This window comes from Scyliorhinus torazame, chromosome 5 (genome assembly GCF_047496885.1).
Source record: "Scyliorhinus torazame isolate Kashiwa2021f chromosome 5, sScyTor2.1, whole genome shotgun sequence".
Taxonomy (NCBI): Eukaryota; Metazoa; Chordata; class Chondrichthyes; order Carcharhiniformes; family Scyliorhinidae; genus Scyliorhinus; species Scyliorhinus torazame.
Window position 1 is genome coordinate 79503574 of NC_092711.1, and position 20572 is coordinate 79524145.

General features: G+C 45.3%; 1 protein-coding gene across 1 annotated transcript in view; it reads right to left on the reverse strand.

Moving 5' to 3' along the window:
* Nucleotides 1–20572, reverse strand: part of LOC140418562 (uncharacterized) — a 244209-nt gene that overhangs the window by 193924 nt on the left and 29713 nt on the right. The window lies entirely within an intron of this gene.

Here is a 20572-nt window from a genome sequence, read left to right on the forward strand (position 1 = left end):
AGGACCTTCCTATACAATCTATTTAGATCCCTCAGAATTAAAAAAATATATAAATTGATATATTTTTCCAATTAAGAGGCAATTTAATTTGGCCAAGCCACCTATCCACATATTTGGATTGTGGGGGTGAAACCCACACAGACAATGGGAGAATGTGCAAACTCCCTATAGACCGTGACCCAGGGCCAGGATCGACCCCGGATCCCCAGTACACAGGCGCACAGTCACTGTGCCACCATGATCCCCCAGAATTTTATACATTTAGAATAATCTTTATTATTGTCACAAGTAGGCTTACATTAACACTGCAATTAAGTTACTGTGAAAATCACCTCGTAGTAACTCTCTGGCACTTATTCGGGCACACAGAGGGAGAATTCAGAATGTCCAATTCATCTGACAAGCACGTCTTTTGGGATTTGTGGGAAGAAACCCATACAGACACTGGGAGAATGTGCAGACTCTGCACACCCATCCCACCCCACAGGAAACATAGATCTTGTCCAATACAGACAACTGGACCCCAGTCCATGCTTTACAATGTTCGCCTCCTCCGGTGTCTCAAAATGGAAGTCTTTGGACTCCGATGTGAGCTGCAGCTTTGCCGGGTATACCACCCCGAATCAAACTCCTTTCTTGCACAGAGCAGCCTGAACCTTATTAAAGGCCGCTCGCTTCCTCACCAGCTTGGCTCCCACATCCTGGTAAATCCCCACTCGGATAACTGAGTGAATCCCTTCCCACACTTAGAACAGCTGAATGGTCTGTCGCCGGTGTGACTGAGGTGATGAATCTCCAGCTCACATGGGGATCTGAATCCCTTCCCACAGTCCCCACATTTCCATGGTTTCAGCAAGCTGCTGGTATCCTTGTGCCTCTACACGTTTGACGATCAGTTTATGTCTTGTCCCCACAGAGAGCATGTGTACGGTCTCTCCCCGCTGTGAATGGAGTGATGTTTTTTCAGGCTGTGTAACTGGTTAAAGCTCTTTCCACAGTCAGATCACTGGAACACTCACGTGTGTCGTGTGTGTATCGTGAGTGAGTGTTTCAGGGGGTTTTCAGTCACGCTGATCTTTAAAATCTTTTTCTACAGACAGAACAGACAAATATTTCTTCTTCCACATTCACAGGCCAATGATATTCAGGTCCTGATGAATGGAGTGACTCTGTTAAATCTTGATGTGAAGTTTGATTTGAGTTTCCATCTGTAAATCCTCCCCTTATAATATCCTGTAAAAGGAGTTTACAAAAGTCATCACTCAGGGCAGGCACAGTGGCTCAGTGGTTAGCCGAGAACCCGGGTTAGATCCCGGTCCTGGGTCACTGTCCAAATGGAGTTGGCACATTCTCCCCATGTCTGTGTGGGACTCACCCCCACAATCCAAAAAGATGTGCAGGGTAGGTGAATTGGCCACACTAAAATTACGCTTTAAATGGAGGGGAAAAGAATTGGGTACTCTAAATTAAACATTTTTGTAATTTAAAAAAAATAAAATCATCACTGTCAGGACAGGATAGAAATTCTGAACAGACAATTCTAGTTTCTCTGGAAAAATGTTCCCTCTCTTGTTCCCCCAAAGCTGTAAATCCCCGTCCCACACAGTCTCCCTCCTCCCTGGGCTGAAATCCAAACCCATCTCACCATCTGCACCATTTCTTTCCTCCACTCCCAGTTTTCTCCCTCCCTCTCCTCTGCCTGGGTTCAGTTCTCCAGCTCCTGTCTGCAGACTGACAATAAAACCAATGGGTCTTATTGGGAGTTTGGGGCCTCCAGCGGATGTTTGTGAATCCTCCCCGCCCATCTCCCAGGGTTTCCTTCCTCCCCAGAGTCCTCATTGATGATTTGAGCCCAAACAGGAGCCACGCTAAATTGCCCCTTAATTGGGAGAAAAAAAATTACGTGAAGGTTCATGGCTCCACAAAGTGTTTCCAACTCCCCCCACCCATCTCCTTAACACAGGCATTGTCAAAGTCGGAGGCGCGACCCACGTGTGGGCTGTGGGCAGGTATCAGGCGGGTCGGGGAGCCGTCCGTTGCGGCGTTCCCAAATACGCAAATCTGTGCGTAACAGCTGTAGCAGCCGACTGTTAATAATGCCGGCTGCAAGCGCCCTTCAAAATGGCCACAAACATATAAAAACCATGCGGCCGCACTGCGCGTGCATGCTCGCTCACCACTGCGCAAGCTCAGAGTTTTGCGCCTGCTCACAGTTTTGCGCCTGCTCAGAGTTTTGCGCCTGCTCAGAGTTTTGCGCATGCGCACTGATGAGCGGGGCTCGCAGGCGCAGTGCGGCTGCATTTTCGAAAGTCTAGTCGCAGCCGTTTTGAAGGCCGTTCGCAGCCGGCATTGTTAAAAGCCGGCTGCAAAATGTTCGGGGAGAATGATGTGATTGGTTGCTTTCTGAACTTTGACGCTGATTAAGTGGAAGTCTCTTACTCAAGAATGGCGAGTGATCTAACGATGGTTTCACCGCAGCTGTAACTTCAACCAAGAATGTCAATTTGGAAGCTTTATCAATTACTTGATTGATTTTTAAGTGACTTTTATTTTTTAACATTTTTAATTGTAATGTTTAGGTGAAATCTGGTGACCCTCCAATTTCTGGACGATGAAAACATTTTCAGTTTCTGCATTTTTTTTCCTGTTAAACTTTATCAAATAAACCGCGCCCGCCCCCCCCCCTCCCCCCCGAACTTGTCGCCCGCAAATTTGCGCAATCAGAGACGCAGAAGATTTTTTAAAAAATTCTATGTATTCTTCATGTCTGAAGGGAGGCAGAGAGTAGGTCACACCCCCTGAACATTGACATCGCGGGCTTTGGACGCGATGCGATTCCTCCCTTTTGTCAGCAGCAGACAAGGTCAGGGAAAATGGTGGGTCTCGAAGGTCGGCCTGCGTGGGTCGCAAAGGTCAGCCGGGTTGAGTCCCGAAGGTTGGCCAGTTGATTAAAAATGGGTCCCCGGAAAAAAAGTTTGAAAAACGTTGCCTTAACAGATTGACGCATTTATTTGACTGACTAAAAGCATGGTGCTTAGCACTGCAGCCTCACGGCGCCAAGGACCCAGGTTCGAACCTGGCCCTGGGTCACTGTCCGTGTGGAGTTTGCACATTCTCCCTGTGTCTGCATGAGTCTCAGCTCCACAACCCAAAGATGTGCAGGGTAGGTGGATTGACCACGCTAAATTTCACCTTAATTGAAAAAAATAAATAATTGATTACTCTAAATTTATTTCAAAAAAGGATTGTCTCTTTCCTAATGTTCACAATTAAAGGGGTGGATTCCCCAGGAGATGGCTGACATTTCAGGGCAATTAAATCAACAATGGACAGAGATATGTCGAGTGTTGTTGCATGGTCCAGATTAGATATATTATTTTGTAATAAAGTAAATGTATTATTATTTCTTGTCTTGTAATATCAGACTGTAGCTACGTTATAGATTTCCAGTCATCTCATCCCTCAGAAGGTTGTTAGTCTTTGGATTTCTCTTCCACAGGGACCATTTGTATCTGGGGGTCATTGAATATATTGAAGCACAAGTTTGACAGATATTTTATTGACAATGGAGTTAAGGGTTATGGGGAACAGGTAGGAAAATAGAGAGAAAGCTGAGATGAGGAGGGATCTCTTCACTCGAGGGTGCTTTGGAATTCTCTGCCCCAGAGGAATGTGTAGCCTCAATCATCAGGCATGTTCAAGACAAATATTGATAGGTTTCTGGAAATTGAAGATATTGAGGGATATGGAGACCGTCTGGAGAAAATGGTTTTGAGGTCAATCGGCCAAGGATCTCATTGAATGGTTGAGCAGAGTCGGTGGACCGAATAGCCTACTCTTGCTCCTATTATAATCTCTGCGTCCTGGTCAGGAAGCAGTGAGCTGAGCTTGGATCTGTCAACCAACATGAATCAGCACCTTCAGGAGAATGGGAGGGTGAATATTAGATACAGCAGAGTGAGAATGGAGGGAAATTGTGTGGGATGGAGGTTTACAGCTTTTCGAGAACAAGAGAGTAAATAATGTCCCATTGAAATAGAATTGTCTGTTCGGAATTTCGTTCCTGTACTAACAATGACTTTTGTAAATTATTTTTAAAGGATATTGGAAGAGGAGGAATTATAGATAGAAATCTCAAACATCACGTCCCGATGTGACAAACTCACTCGATTCCTTCTGATCTGAATATCATCGGGCTCTGAATATTATCGGCGAGAAGGAGAAATGTTTGTCCGATCTGTCGGCTTCAAAAGATTTTAAACGTGAGTGTGACTGGAAAAGCACCGAGACCCACACAACACACACCAGAGTGAGAGTGTTCCACTGATCTGACTGTGGAAACATCAGTGTGACTGGAAAAACACCGAGACCCACACAACACACACCCGAGTGAGAGTGTTCCAGTGAAATGAAAAAATGAAAATCGCTTATTGTCACAAGTAGGCTTCAAATGAAGTTACTGTGTAAAGCCCCTAGTCGTCACATTCCAGCGCCTGTTTGGGGAGGCTGGTAAGGGAATTGAACCGTGCTGCTGACCTGCCACAGTCTGCTTTCAAAGCCAGCGATTTAGCCCTGAGCTAAACCACTCTCTAACTGACTGTGGAAAGAGCTTAAACCAGTTACGCACCCTGAAAAAACATCACTCCATTCACAGTGAGGAGAGACAGTGCACACGTTCTGTGTGTAGACAAGGAATCCGCTGATTGTCCAACCTGGAGAGACACGAGGAGACCCAAAACATGGAGAGACCGTGGAAATGTGGGGACTGTGGGAAAGGATTCGGAGTCCCATCTGTGCTGGAGATTCATCGACGCAATCACACTGGGGAGAGGCCGTTCACCTGCTCTCAGTGTGAGAAGGGATTCATTGATTTATCCACCCTGTGGAAACATCAGCGAGTTCACACTGGGGAGAGGCCATTCACCTGCTCTCAGTGTGGGAAGGGATTCATTCAGTTATCCACCCTGCTGAGACATCAGCGAGTTCACACTGGGGAGAGGCCGTTCACCTGCTCTCCGTGTGGGAAGGGATTCTGTGATTCACCCACCTTGCTGAGACATCAGCGAGTTCACACTGGGGAGAGGCCATTCACCTGCTCTCAGTGTGGGAAAGGACTCATTAAGTTATCCACCCTGCAGACACACCAGCGAGTTCACACTGGGGAGAGGCCATTCACCTGCTCTCAGTGTGGGAAAGGATTCAGTGATTCATCCACCCTGCGGAGACATCAGCGAGTTCACACTGGGGAGAGACCGTTCACCTGCTCTCAGTGTGGGAAAGGACTCATTAAGTTATCCACCATGCAGACACACCAGCGAGTTCACACTGGGGAGGGGCCATTCACCTGCTCTTAGTGTGGGAAGGGATTACATTGAAAATAGGAGCAGGAAGCGATCATTTGGCCCTTTGCGTCTGCTCTGCCATTCATTATGATTATGGCTTATCATCCAACTCCATAGCCTAATCCCGCTTTCCCCTCCACATCCTTTGATCCCCTTCACCCTCAGAGCTACATCTAACTGCTTCTTAAAAACATACAATGTATTGGCCTCAACTATTTCCTGTGGTAACAAATTCCACAGGATCACCACTCTCTGGTTGAAGAAATTTCTCCTCATCTCTGTCCTAAATGGTCTACCTCGTATCCTCAGACTGCGACCTCTGGTTCTGTACACTCCCACCATCGGGAAAATCTTTCCTGCATCTACCCTGTCAAGTCCTGTTGGAATATTAGACGTTTCTGTGAGATCCCCCATTCTTCTGAACTCCAGCGAATACAATCCTTACTGATTCACTCTCTCATACGTCAGTCCCACCATCCCAGGAACAGTCTGGTAAACCTTCGCTGCACTCCCTCTAGAGTAAGAACATCCTTCCTCAGATAAGGAGACCAAAACTTCACACAATATTCCAGCTGTGGCCTCACCAAGGCCCTGTATAATGACAGCAAGATATTCCTGCTCCTGTAGTCGAATCCGCTCGCAATGAAGGCCAACATACCATTTGCCTTCTTTGCCGCCTGCTGTATCTGCATGCTTACCTTCAGTGACTTGTGTACAAGGACACCCAGGTCTCGTTGCACATTCCCCCTCTCCCAATCTATGGTCATTCAGATAATAGTCTGCCTTCTCATGTTGTGACCTGATCGAAATAGTTAATATATAGGGTGGCACAGTGGTTAGCACTGCTGCCTCACGGCACTGTGGATCAGTGTTCAATCCTGCCCCGGGTCACTGTGTGGAGACAAGTTCTCCCTGTGTCTCCATGGGTCTCACCCCCATAACCCAAAGATGTGCAGGGGAGGTGAATTGGCCACACTAAATTGCCCCTTAATTAGAAAAAAGGAATTTGGTACTTTAAAAATTTTTTAAAAAATCATTAATATATCTTGTGAATATCTGGGGTCCGAGCACCGATCCCTGCAGTACCCCACTAGTCACTGCCTGCCCATTTGAAAAAGATCATTAATTCCTACTGTTTGTTTCCTGTCTGCCAACCAGTTTTCTTTCCATCTCAATACTCTACCCCTAATCCCATGTGCTTTAATTTTACACACTAATATCTTATGCGGGACTTTGTCAAAAGCCATCTGAAAGTCCAAATATACGACAACCACTGGCTCCCCCCCATCAACTCTACCAGTTACACCCTCGAAGAATTCCAGTCGATTTGTCCAGCATGATTTCCCCTTCATAAATCCATGCTGACTCTTTCAAATCCTGCCACAGCTTTCTAAGTTTTCTGGGGCTGCACGGTAGCACTGTTGCTTTACAGTGCCAGGGTCCAAGATTTGATTCTCGGTTTGGGTCACCTTCTGTGCGGAGTCTGCAGATTCTCCCCGTGTCTGTGTGGTTTTCCTCCGGGCACTCCGTTTCCTCCCACAAGTCTCAAAAGACGTGCAGTTAGATAATTTGGACATTCTGAATTTTCCCTCTGTACCCGAACAGGCGTCGGAGTGTGACGACTCGGGGCTTTTCACAGGAACTTCATTGCAGTGTTAATGTAAGCCTACTTGTGGCAATAAGGATTATTATTAATCTACAAATTCTTTGCTACAAAATCTTTGACAATGGATTCTGGACTTTTCCCCACTACCGATGTCAGGCTTACTGGTCTATAATTCCCTGTTTTCTCGCTGTACCCCTTTTTAAACAGTGGAATTACATAAGGCACCCTCCAATCTGCAGGAATTGTTCCAGAGTCTATAGAATCCTGGAAGATGACCACCATCTATTTCTAGAGCCACTTCTTTAAGTACTTTGGGATGCAGATTATCAGGCCTTGGGGATTTATCAGCCTTCAATCCCATCAATTTCACCAACACCATTTCACTACTAATATTAATCTCCCTCAGTTCCTCCCTCTTACTAAATCCTGTGTTCCCCAACATTTCTGGTGTCTGATATGTGCCCTCATTTCTGAAGACAGAACCAAAGTATGTATTTATTTGCTCAGCCATTTTTTTGTCCCCATTATACATTCCCCAATTTCTGACTAAGGAACCGACATTTGTCTTCACCAATCTTTTTCTTTTCATATAACTTTTACAATCAGCCTAATTTCCTGTTTTATGCCATTACCAACATCACCACTGCAGTTTGGGGTCTATTTACGACGCCCACTAATTATTTTGCCCCTTGGTGTTTCTCAGCTCTACCCATACAGATTCCACAGTGTCAGAGCTAATATCTTTCCTCACTATTGCATAAATTTCCTCTTTAACAGGGCAGCATGGTGGCACAGTGGTTAGCATTGCTGCCTACGGTTCTGAGGACCCGGGCTCGAATCCCGGCCCTGGGTTACTGTCCATGTGGCGTTTGCACGTTCTCCCTGTGTCTGCATGGGTTTCACCCCGACAACCCAAAAAGATGTGCAGGGTAGGTGGATTGGCCATGCTAAATTGCCCCTCAATTGGAAAAAGTAATTGGGTACTCTAAATTTAATTTTTTTTAAAAAAATTCCTCTCTAACCAGCACTGCCACTCCACTGCCTTTTCCTTTTTGTCTGTCCTTCCTAAATACTGAATATATTCAGTTCCCATCCCTGGTCATCCTGGAGCCATGTCTCCATAATCCCGATTATATCACACCCGTTTCTGTCTATTTGCGCGATTCACTCGGTTATTCCGTCTGCAGTCACACCAGGGAGTTCATACTGGGGAGAGGCCATTCACCTGCTCTGAATGTGTGAAGGGATTTTGTAATTCATCGCACTTCCTGAGACACCAACAAGTTCACAACTGATTACAGGGATTGGATTCTGCTGTTATTGTTTCTATTCTCAAATATATCCAGGACTGCATTTTGTTTAATCTGTTGGTCAATGGGGATGGTCAGAGGATTTCTTTCTGCTGGACTGGCCGGTCTCACGACTTTGTCTCCAGTGGTCTGATTCTCTCTGAGCCTTCTTGTGAATATCTGGTTTCACATTTCACAAGAAGAGTGAGGTTAGAAGATGTTTCATTACCATTTCTGTTTGGAAACCCCCAAAATTATGCCACATTGCCATGAAGATGGGCTGGGTGGTTACATGGTTCTTTTGTTTAATTTATCTTGGTGCTTCTCACAGAAGAAAACTATCAGGGTATGAGGGGGATGTTGTCTGAGGTGCACTGGGAAACTACATTAAATAGTATGGTGGGAGACAGGCAATCACTAATATTTCAGGAATTATTGCAGATTTACACGGGGATTGGTTGGCTATGTTGACTGGATGGCTGGTTTGTGCTGAGTGACACCAACAGCACAGGTTCAATTCTCATACCGGCTGAGGGTAGCCATGGTCTGTGTCAGTATTTATGATCCACATGATCCTCCACCCACCCCACTACATCTCCCCCGTCAGCATCGCCTTCTATTCCTTTTTCCCTCATGTATGTATCTAGCTTTATGTTCAGTGCATTCATGCTGTTCACCTCAACCACTCGCTGTGGGAGTGAGTTCCACATTCTCGCCACTTGCTGGGTAAAGAGGTTTCTACTGAAATTCCCATTGGATTATTGAATTCCTTCATAATCTTAAGGATTTCCATCAGGTCACCCATCAATTTTCTCTTTTCGAGAAAAAAGCAGCCACAGACTTTCCTGAGTGTTAAATGCTCTCAGTTCTGTATATTATGAATCTTTGTTGCACCTTATCCAGTGCCTCTATTTCCTTTATCGAAATGGTGATCACCAATGTTGAAAGTGCTCCCAGTGCAGTCTAACCCTAATAGAGTGGACACCTATATATGGGCCCCACACTTTAGGTAATATGTCAAGTTCTTAGAGAGGGTGTAGAGGACATTTACAAGAATGGCACCAGAGATGAGGGACTCCAGTCAGTTGGAGTGACTGGAGCAGCTGAATTTCTCTCCTGAGATCACAGCGTCTGGAGGGTGGGGAATGGGGTCATTCAGCCCTTTGAGACGGTGTCGGCTCCCTGTGGAGGAAGCCAGTCTGTCCATTGCCCCGTTCGTTCCCCAAATCCCTGTGGGTTTATTTCTCTCAGTGCCTGTCCAATTTCCAATTGAAATCCTTCCGTCGTTTCTGCATCTCCCACCATCAAAGGCTGTAGGTTCCAGGTTGTTACCACTCGCTTTACATGTACACAAGGCTGCTAGAGCACAGATGAGTCTATTTGGCCCATTTTTCACGTGCCAGCTCTTTGTACAGCGACCCATTTAATCCCATAGTTTGACTGTTTTGTTTTCTTTTTCAGAATGTACCAAATTCCCTTTTGGAAGTTACAGTCCAATGAGATTCCAGCACCATTTATAGACCGTGCATTCCAAATCACAACAACTCGCTGTGTTTTACAACAAATAATTGTGCATATGGTGTGTCTGGAGTTTCACAGAGTATTCAAAATGGTGTCAACACTGTGGTTATTACACAAAATTAAGACTCTACCTTTATCAATTATTTTGATGAGGACACAGAGTGTAATATGTCCGGGTGTAGGGACAGTGAGAACAAATGTACATTTCTATCAAACCTCACTCGCACTGGACCTCCTGAAGTGTTTTAAAGCCAATGGAGTACTTTGAAACATATTCACTGTTGTAATGTAGGAAGCTGTAAGTACGCATGTGTAATCACATTTAATTGTGGGCGGCACGGTAGTGCAGTGGTTAGCACTGCTGCCTACAGCACTGAGGACCCGTGTTTGAATCCTGGCTCTGGATCACTGTCCGTGTTTGCATATTCTTCCTGTGTCTGCATGGGTTTCACCCCCACAACCCAAAGATGTGCAGGTTAGGTCGATTGACCACACTAAATTGCCCCTTCGTTTGAAAAAAATAATAATTGGGTCCTCTACATTTAAAAAAAAATAGTTTTGAAATTGTTATTTTCAGAGTGTATTCATTGTCATTAGTAACAAGGTCAAGGAAGCCCTTTTATACCTCTAACATGGGGCTTCATGCAGCCATTTCACCTCCTGTACCTTTCTATATTAACTATGTATCGATTTCATAGAAAATATACAGACAGACACATACACACCAATATATTCTACAAACACACATACCAGGCACTCATGGATACACCAACACCCAAGCAAACACATATGGGACATGTCCTGTCCTATCGGGCAAACCTAAGGGAGGCAGAGAGAGACTGGTGAAAATTGAAATATAGGAAATAGTGAAGAGAACAACAAACCTCAGGAGGACAGGGAGAAACTGGGGAAAATAGAAATATAAGAATAATGGGGAGGATAGTAACAAATTCCAGGAGAACAGAGGGAGACTGGGGGAATGGAAATATAGGAAATAGTGATGCTGATCATAACAAATTTCAGGATGACACAGAGAGAGACTGGGGAAAATTGAAATATAGGAATAGTGGGGAGGATAGTAACAAATTCCAGGAGAACCGAGAGAGACTGGGGAAATGGAAACATAGGAAACAGTGAGACTGGGGGAAATGGCAGACACATAGCAGATCAAATGTACAAACCATAATGCTGAAATCTTTACCAACTTGGGTACAATGTCTGAATAATCTGGATGGAGAGACACAACACAGGTGGGAAACTGATTTAAACAGTACGGAGAAGAAAATGAGAGAAATTACCAGCAAGAAATGCACGGAGAAAAAAATTGAGATTGGCTAAATACAGGAGCAGTAAAAATAAACTGGGAGACATGAAACATTTGTTATTAATATTGGGGAAATAAATCAGTCTGGGATCAATCAGTTGAAAGACATTTTACTAAAATACGTGTGTGATGTAATAAACATGAAATACACAAACAATTCACGTTTATGGTGCATTCTGACAGGTCAACTAAACCATGAATCAGAGTGAGCCAGAGGATCAGTGGTTTCACAACTGTCAGTGTGTTATGGAATGCTATTTTGCAGTGCCATTGATTCATGTCGAGAAAAGCAGATCATTCCTGTTTTGACTGTGTGGGAATTACAACTGTGTTTTGGGATTAAATTGGAGAGACAAGCAAAAAAATGTCAGCAATCAGCTATTTAAATATTGGGACAGTTAATATTCCTGTGAAGGGTTATGGAATGTTGTCATTACTGTTAAGGTGCTATAAAGTGCAAGTCGCTGACTATGGGAATGAACGGACGTCCTCTCTGAGCTGGGAACCCATGATACAGTCATGTTACTATAAGGGTCTTCCGGTTGATTCCCTTAATTCGTATTCCTTTAATTTTGTCTTTATTATTTTGGACCATTGAGACATACATTTAACTCGAGCAGAGGAAGTAAGCAACTCAAAGTGTCAAAATTGTAAATGTGTTATCAAGTTTTCTATTTTGGACAGACAAATCCAGACTTTATGGCACCCAAGATTTAAAAGGGGTTTGTTCCAATTGGTTGACTGGTGATCTATGGATTGGTTAGGGACAGTATTCCACCTGGCAACCGCTAGCGATTTGTTCTTATCAGGTGTGGTTTTCCAGAGAAAACCCAGGAGAAGCCAGTGGACCCTCAAGGTGGAAGCAGCTTTCTCACTCTGCTCTTCTGCGTACTGTCTGAAGGCATGAAGCTTCTAGATCCTGAAAGAAGAAACTTTCTCTCTGCTCAAATGCTGGCTGCCTGCTAGTTCTGTTAGTCTACTGTGAAAACCATTGCAAGCTGAATATCAGGGCAACATCCATCTGAAAGCCTAGAGTGAAGGAACTAATTGCAAAACTTCCATCTGAAACAAAGACTCTTCACCTTTTATTGTCGGCATTAAGTTCACACTCCTCTTTCCCCTTTGTGTTTGTTTGTCTGTCTATGTGTAGAGGGTGGGGTGAGTTAAGGGGAGGTGGTTGAGAGTCAGATATTAGATAGTAGAATTTTTTTTTCTAAAAATAAATTTAGAGCACCCAATTATTTTTTTCCAATTAAGGGGCAATTTAGCGTGGCCAATACACCTAACCTGCACATCTTTGGGTTGTGGGGGTGAAACCTACACAGACACAGGGAGAATGTACAAACTCCACATGGACAGTGACCCAGGGCCGGGATTCGAACCCAGCGCCGTAGTCCCAGTGATTAGATAGTAGAATTAACCAGCTGTATGTGTTGCCTATTTAATTATAGTTACTGTTAATAATATAATAGTAAAAGGTTTTACAACACCAGGTTAAAGTCCAACAAGTTTGTTTCGATGTCACTTGCTTTTGGAGCACTGTGACATCGAAGCAAACCTGTTGGACTTTAACCTGGTGTTATAAAACGTCTTACTGTGCTCACCCCAGTCCAACACCGGCATCTCCACATCATTAATAATACAAGGTTAATAGTCTTTACATTTACAAGGCCAGGTGACTGTAGTTATTGGCCATCTGAAGACCTGGGGTATTTTAAGATAAAAGTTAATTTAAATGTGTTGTGACTCCATGTCAAGTAGGGCTGGAATTGACCACGCACTGGCCCAGGGTGTCATGACACTGCAGATTGACCACTCAGCAGCTCAATGTGGGGAGAGCTGCTCACGGTCATACCATTTACTGACAGATAGCACAGTCACACTAGAGAGAGACCATTCAAATACTATGGTATGTTGCCTGCCCGGTGCTAGGGTGCCGGACATCTCTGACCGGCTTGAAAGGATACTGGAGAGGGAGGGGGAGGATCCAGTTGTTGTGGTCCATGTCGGTACCAACAACATAGGCAAGTCTAGGAAAGAGGACCTGTTTAGAGATTATAAAGAGCTAGGATTAAAATTAAAAAACAGGTCCTCAAGGGTCATAATCTCCAGATTACTGTCCGAGCCACATGCAAATTGGCACATGGAGGCAAGAATAAGGGAAGTTAACACGTGGCTGAAAGAGTGGTGTGGGAATGAGGGGTTCCTTTTCATGGGACACTGGCATCAGTTTTGGGACAAGGGGGACCTATACCGTTGGGATGGTCTCCACCTGAACCGAGCTGGGATAAGTGTTCTGGCGAAAAGAGTAAATAGGGTGGCCAATAGGACTTTAAACTAAAGATTGGGGGGGAAGGGAAAGTCAGGGAACCAAGAGGTGAAGTAATCAGCGGGGAGCGTAGCTGCTTAGGAATTAAAAAAAACACGAACAGACAAAACTCAAGAGTAATTATGATTGTCCCCATCCCACAAAATATGACAGTGTAGGGAAAGGCTCAGTAAACCAAGGTCCACCACACTAAGAAAACAAAAAGGGACGGTCAACAGAGAATGAAAGGTGCTATATTTAAATGCGCGCAGTATACGGAACAAGGTAGATGAGCTTGTGGCCCAGATTGTGACTGGCAGGTATGATGTGGTAGGCATCACAGAGACTTGGTTGCAGGGGGTTCAGGACTGGCATTTAAACATCCAGGGATTCATAACCTATCGAAAAGACAGAGAGGTGGGCAGAGGGGGCGGGGTTGCCTTGTTAATTAGGAATAAAATTAAATCAATAGCACTAAACGACATGGGGTCGGATGATGTGGAGTCTGTGTGGGTAGAGTTGAGGAACCACAAAGGCAAAAAACCCAGAATGGGAGTTATGTACAGGCCTCCTAACAGTGGTCAGGACCAGGGGCACAAGATGCACCACGAAATAGAAAGTGCATGTCAGAAAGGCAAGGTCACAGTGATCATGGGGGATTTTAATATGCAGGTGGACTGGGTAAATAATACTGCCAGTGGACCCAAGGAAAGGGAATTCATTGAATGTTTACAGGAGGGCTTTTTGGAACAGCTTGTGATGGAGCCCACGAGGGAACAGGCCATTCTGGACTTCGTGTTATGTAATGAGCCAGACTTGATTAAAGGTCTTAACGTGAGGGAGCACTTAGGAGGCAGTGATCATAATATGGTCGAATTCAATCTCCAATTTGAAAGAAAGAAGGTAGAATCAGATGTAAAGGTGTTACAGTTAAATAAAGGTAACTACAGGGGCATGAGGGAGGAACTGACGAAAATCGACTGGGAGCAGAGCCTAGTGGGAAAGACGGTAGAACAGCAATGGCAGGAGTTTCTGGGAGTAATTGAGGACACAGTACAGAGGTTCATCCCAAAGAAAAGAAAGATTATCAGAGGGGGGATTAGGCAGCCATGGCTGACAAAGGAAGTTAGGGAATGCATCAAAGCAAAAGAGAAAGCCGATAATGTGGCAAAGAGTAGTGGGAAGTCAGAAGATTAGGAAGGCTACAAAAACAAACAGAGGATAACAAAGAGAGAGATAAGGAAAGAGAGGATCAAATTTGAAGGTAGGCTAGCATGTAACATTAGGAATGATAGTAAAAGTTTCTTTAAATACATTAAAAACAAACGGGAGGCAAAAGTAGACATTGGGCCGCTCCAAAATGACGCTGGTAATTTTGTGATGGGAGACAAGGAAATAGCTGAGGAACTGAATAAGTACTTTGCGTCAGTCTTCACAGTAGAAGACATGAGTAATATCCCAACAATTCCGGAGAGTCAGGGGACAGAGTTGAATATGGTAGCCATCACAAAGGAGAAAGTGCTAGAGAAACTAAGAGGTCTAAAAATTGATAAATCTCCGGGCCCAGATGGGCTACATCCTAGAGTTCGAAAGGAGATAGCTGAAGAAATAGTGGAGGCGTTGGTTATGATCTTTCAAAAGTCACTGGAGTCAGGGAAAGTACCAGAGGACTGGAAAATCGCTGTTGTAACCCCCCTTGTTCAAGAAGGCAACAAGGAAAAAGATGGAAAATTATAGGCCAATTAGCCTAACCTCGGTTGTTGGCAAGATTCTAGAATCCATTGTTAAGGATGAGATTTCTAAATTCTCGGAAGTGCAGGGTCGGATTAGAACAAGTCAGCATGGATTTAGTAAGGGGAGGTCGTGCCTGACAACCTGTTAGAGTTCTTTGAAGAGATAACAAATAGGTTAGACCAAGGAGAGCCAATGGATGTTATCTATCTTGACTTCCAAAAGGCCTTTGATAAGGTGCCTCACGGGAGACTGCTGAGTAAAATAAGGGCCCATGGTATTCGAGGCAAGGTACTAACATGGATTGACGATTGGCTGTCAGGCAGAAGGCAGAGAGTTGGGATAAAAGGTTCTTTTTCGGAATGGCAATCGGTGACGAGTGGTGTCCCGCACGGTTCAGTGTTGGGGCCACAGCTGTTCTCTTTATATATTAACGATCTAGATGACGGGACTGAGGGCATTCTGGCTAAGTTTGCCGATGATACAAAGATAGGTGGAGGGGCAGGTAGTATGGAGGAGGTGGGGAGGCTGCAGAAAGATTTAGACAGTTTAGGAGGGTGGTCCAAGAAATGGCTAATGAAATTCAACGTGGACAAGTGCGACGTCTTGCACGTTGGAAAAAAGAATAGAGGCATGGACTATTTTCTAAACGGTGACAAAATTCATAAGTGCAAAGGGCCTTGGGAGTCCTAGTCCAGGATTCTCTAAAGGTAAACGTGCAGGTTGAGTCCGTAATTAAGAAAGCAAATGCAATGTTGTCATTCATCTCAAGAGGCTTGGAATATAAAAGCAGGGATGTACTTCTGAAGCTATATAAAGCATTAGTTAGGCCCCATTTAGAATACTGTGAGCAATTTTGGGCCCCACACCTCAGGAAGGACATACTGGCACTGGAGCGGGTCCAGCGGAGATTCACACGGATGATCCCAGGAATGGTAGGCCTAACATACAATGAACGTCTGAGGATCCTGCGATTATATTCATTGGAGCTTAGGAGGTTGAGGGAAGATCTAATAGAAACTTACAAGATAATGAATGGCTTAGATAGGGTGGATGCAGGGAAGTTGTTTCCATTAGCAGGGGAGACTAGGACCCGGGGGCACAGCCTTAGAATAAAAGGGAGTCACTTTAGAACAGAGATGAGGAGAAATGTCTTCAGCCAGAGAGTGGTGGGTCTGTGGAATTCATTGCCACAGAGGGCGGTGGAGGCCGGGACGTTGAGTGTCTTTAAGACAGAAGTTGATAAATTCTTGATTTCTCGAGGAATTAAGGGCTATGGAGAGAGAGCGGGTAAATGGAGTTGAAATCAGCCATGATTGAATGGTGGAGTGGACTCGATGGGCCGAATGGCCTTACTTCCGCTCCTATGTCTTATGGTCTTATGGTCTTAAGTGAGCCAGGACATCTTGTTATTTTGCTAGCTGATCCAGATTCAAAGGGTTTCATCCATGATCAGCACATTCTTACTGGAGAGAGGCTGTTTAAATTTCCTCTGGGTTGGGAAAAGATTCACTTGTTGATCGAACCTGCTGAAATACCGCTGGAAGCGCAGTAGCACAGTGGTTAGCACCGTTGCTTAACAGCGCCAAGGTCTCAGGTTCGATTCCTACAGGAAGTTCGACCCGCGGACTTCTGGGAAGACCCTCACCAATAAATTCTGGTGGAGAGGAAACCCGAGACACTACACGTGTAGTGTCTCCCACCCGCCCTCCTCCTCTAACCTAATAATAAAACCCATTGGTGTGAGGTCAGTACCATATTTTATTATTATTATTATTTTTTAAAAAATTTAATTTAGTTGTTAGCCAGATCTTGGTAGAAAGTTAGAGGGATGGCAGGGAAGGGAGTGCAATGTTCCTCCTGCAGGATGTTTGGGGTGAGGGATGCCGTTAGTGTCCCTGCTGATTTTACCTGCAGGAAGTGCTGCCATCTCCAGCTCCTCCAAGACTGAGTTAGGGAACTGGAGCTGGAGTTGGAAGAACTTCGGATCATTCGGGAGGCAGAGGGGGTCATAGATAGCAGCTTCAGGGAATTAGTTACACCAAAGATTGGAGATAGATGGGTAACTGTAAGAGGGACTGGGAAAAAGCAGTCAGTGCAAGGATCCCCTGCGGTCGTTCCCCTGAGAAACAAGTATACCGCTTTGGATACTTGTGGGGGGGGGGGGGGGGGGGGGACTTACCAGGGGTAAGCCATGGGGTACGGGCCTCTGGCACGGAATCGGTCCCTGTTGCTCAGAAGGGAAGGGGGGAGAGGAGCAGAGCATTAGTAATTGGGGACTCGATAGTCAGGGGCACAGATAGGAGATTTTGTGGGAGCGTGAGAGACTCACGTTTGGTATGTTGCCTCCCAGGTGCAAGGGTACGTGATGTCTCGGATCGTGTTTTCCGGGTCCTTAGGGGGGAGGGGGAGCAGCCCCAAGTCGTGGTCCACATTGGCACTAACGGCATAGGTAGGAAAGGGGACAAGGATGTCAGGCAGGCTTTCAGGGAGCTAGGATGGAAGCTCAGAACTAGAACAAACAGAGTTGTTATCTCTGGGTTGTTGCCCGTGCCACGTGATAGTGAGATGAGGAATAGGGAGAGAGAGCAATTAAACACGTGGCTACAGGGATGGTGCAGGCGGGAGGGATTCAGATTTCTGGATAACTGGGGCTCTTTCTGGGGAAGGTGGGACCTCTACAGACAGGATGGTCTACATCTGAACCTGAGGGGCACAAATATCCTGGGGGGGAGATTTGTTAGTGCTCTTTGGGGGGGTTTAAACTAATGCAGCAGGGGCATGGGAACCTGGATTGTAGTTTTAGGGTAAGGGAGAATGAGAGTATAGAGGTCAGGAGCACAGATTTAACGTCGCAGGAGGGGGCCAGTGTTCAGGTAGGTGGTTTGAAGTGTGTCTACTTCAATGCCAGGAGTATACGAAATAAGGTAGGGGAACTGGCAGCATGGGTTGGTACCTGGGACTTCGATGTTGTGGCCATTTCGGAGACATGGATAGAGCAGGGACAGGAATGGATGTTGCAGGTTCCGGGGTTTAGATGTTTTAGTAAGCTCAGAGAAGGAGGCAAAAGAGGGGGCGGTATGGCGCTGCTAGTCAAGAGCAGTATTACGGTGGCGGAGAGGATGCTAGATGGGGACTCATCTTCCGAGGTAGTATGGGCTGAGGTTAGAAACAGGAAAGGAGAGGTCACACTGTTGGGAGTCTTCTATAGGCCTCCAAATAATTCGAGAGATGTAGAGGAAAGGATGGCGAGGATGATCCTGGATAAGAGCGAAAGTAACAGGGTAGTTATTATGGGAGACTTTAACTTTCCAAATATTGACTGGAAAATATATAGTTCGAGTACATTATATGGGTCGTTTTTTGTACAGTGTGTGCAGGAGGGTTTCCTGACACAATATGTTGACAGGCCAACAAGAGGCGAGGCCACGTTGGATTTGGTTTTGGATAATGAACCAGGCCAGGTGTTGGATTTGGAGGTTGGAGAGCACTTTGGGGACAGTGACCACAATTCGGTGACGTTTACGTTAATGATGGAAAGGGATAAGTATACACCGCAGGGCAAGAGTTATAGCTGGGGGAAGGGCAATTATGATGCCATTAGATGTGACTTGGGGGGGATAAGGTGGAGAAGTAGGCTGCAAGTGTTGGGCACACTGGATAAGTGGAGCTTGTTCAAGGATCAGCTACTGCGTGTTCTTGATAAGTATGTACCGGTCAGGCAGGGAGGAAGGCGTCGAGCGAGGGAACCGTGGTTTACCAAAGAAGTGGAATCTCTTGTTAAGAGGAAGAAGGAGGCCTATGTGAAGATGAGGTGTGAAGTTTCAGTTGGGGCGATGGGTAGTTACAAGGTAGCGAGGAAGCATCTAAAGAGAGAGCTAAGACGAGCAAGGAGGGGACATGAGAAGTATTTGGCAGGTAGGATCAAGGAAAACCCAAAAGCTTTCTATAGGTATGTCAGGAATAAGTGAATGACTAGGGAAAGAGTAGGACCAGTCAAGGACAGGAATGGGAAGTTGTGTGTGGAGTCTGAAGAGATAGGCGAGATACTAAATGAATATTTTTCGTCAGTATTCACTCAGGAAAAAGATAATGTTGTGGAGGAGAATGCTGAGACCCAGGCTAATAGAATAGATGGCATTGAGGTACGTAGGGAAGAGGTGTTGGCAATTCTGGACAGGCTGAAAAAAGATAAGTCCCCGGGTCCTGATGGGATTTATCCTAGGATTCTCTGGGAGGCCAGGGAAGAGATTGCTGGAACTTTGGCTTTGATTTTTATGTCATCATTGGCTACAGGAATAATGCCAGAGGACTGGAGGATAGCAAATGTGGTCCCTTTGTTCAAAAAGGGGAGCAGAGACAACCCCGGCAACTATAGACCGGTGAGCCTCACGTCTGTAGTGGGTAAAGTCTTGGAGGGGATTATAAGAGACAAGATTTATAATCATCTAGATAGGAATAATATGATCAGGGATAGTCAGCATGGCTTTGTGAAGGGTAGGTCATGCCTCACAAACCTTATCGAGTTCTTTGAGAGGGTGACTGAACAGGTAGACGAGGGTAGAGCAGTTGATGTGGTGTATATGGATTTCAGCAAAGTGTTTGATAAGGTTCCCCACGGTAGGCTATTGCAGAAAATACGGAGGCTGGGGATTGAGGGTGATTTAGAGATGTGGATCAGAAATTGGTTAGCTGAAAGAAGACAGAGGGTGGTGGTTGATGGGAAATGTTCAGAATGGAGTTCAGTTACAAGTGGAGTACCACAAGGATCTGTTCTGGGGCCGTTGCTGTTTGTCATTTTTATCAATGACCTAGAGGAAGGCGCAGAAGGGTGGGTGAGTAAATTTGCAGACGATACTAAAGTCGGTGGTGTTGTCGATAGTGTCGAAGGATGTAGCAGGTTACAGAGGGATATAGATAAGCTGCAGAGCTGGGCTGAGAGGTGGCAAATGGAGTTTAATGTCGAGAAGTGTGAGGTGATTCACTTTGGAAGAAATAACAGGAATGCAGAATATTTGGCTAATGGTAAAGTTCTTGGAAGTGTGGATGAGCAGAGGGATCTAGGTGTCCATGTACATAGATCCCTGAAAGTTGCCACCCAGGTTGATAGGGTTGTGAAGAAGGCATATGGAGTGTTAGCCTTTATTGGTAGAGGGATTGAGTTCCGGAGTCAGGAGGTCATGTTGCAGCTGTACAGAACTCTGGTCCGGCCGCATTTGGAGTATTGCGTACAGTTCTGGTCACCGCATTATAGGAAGGACGTGGAGGCTTTGGAGCGGGTGCAGAGGAGATTTACCAGGATGTTGCCTGGTATGGAGGGAAAATCTTATGAGGAAAGGCTGATGGACTTGAGGTTGTTTTCGTTGGAGAGAAGAAGGATAAGAGGAGACTTAATAGAGGCATACAAAATGATCAGGGGGTTGGATAGGGTGGACAGTGAGAGCCTTCTCC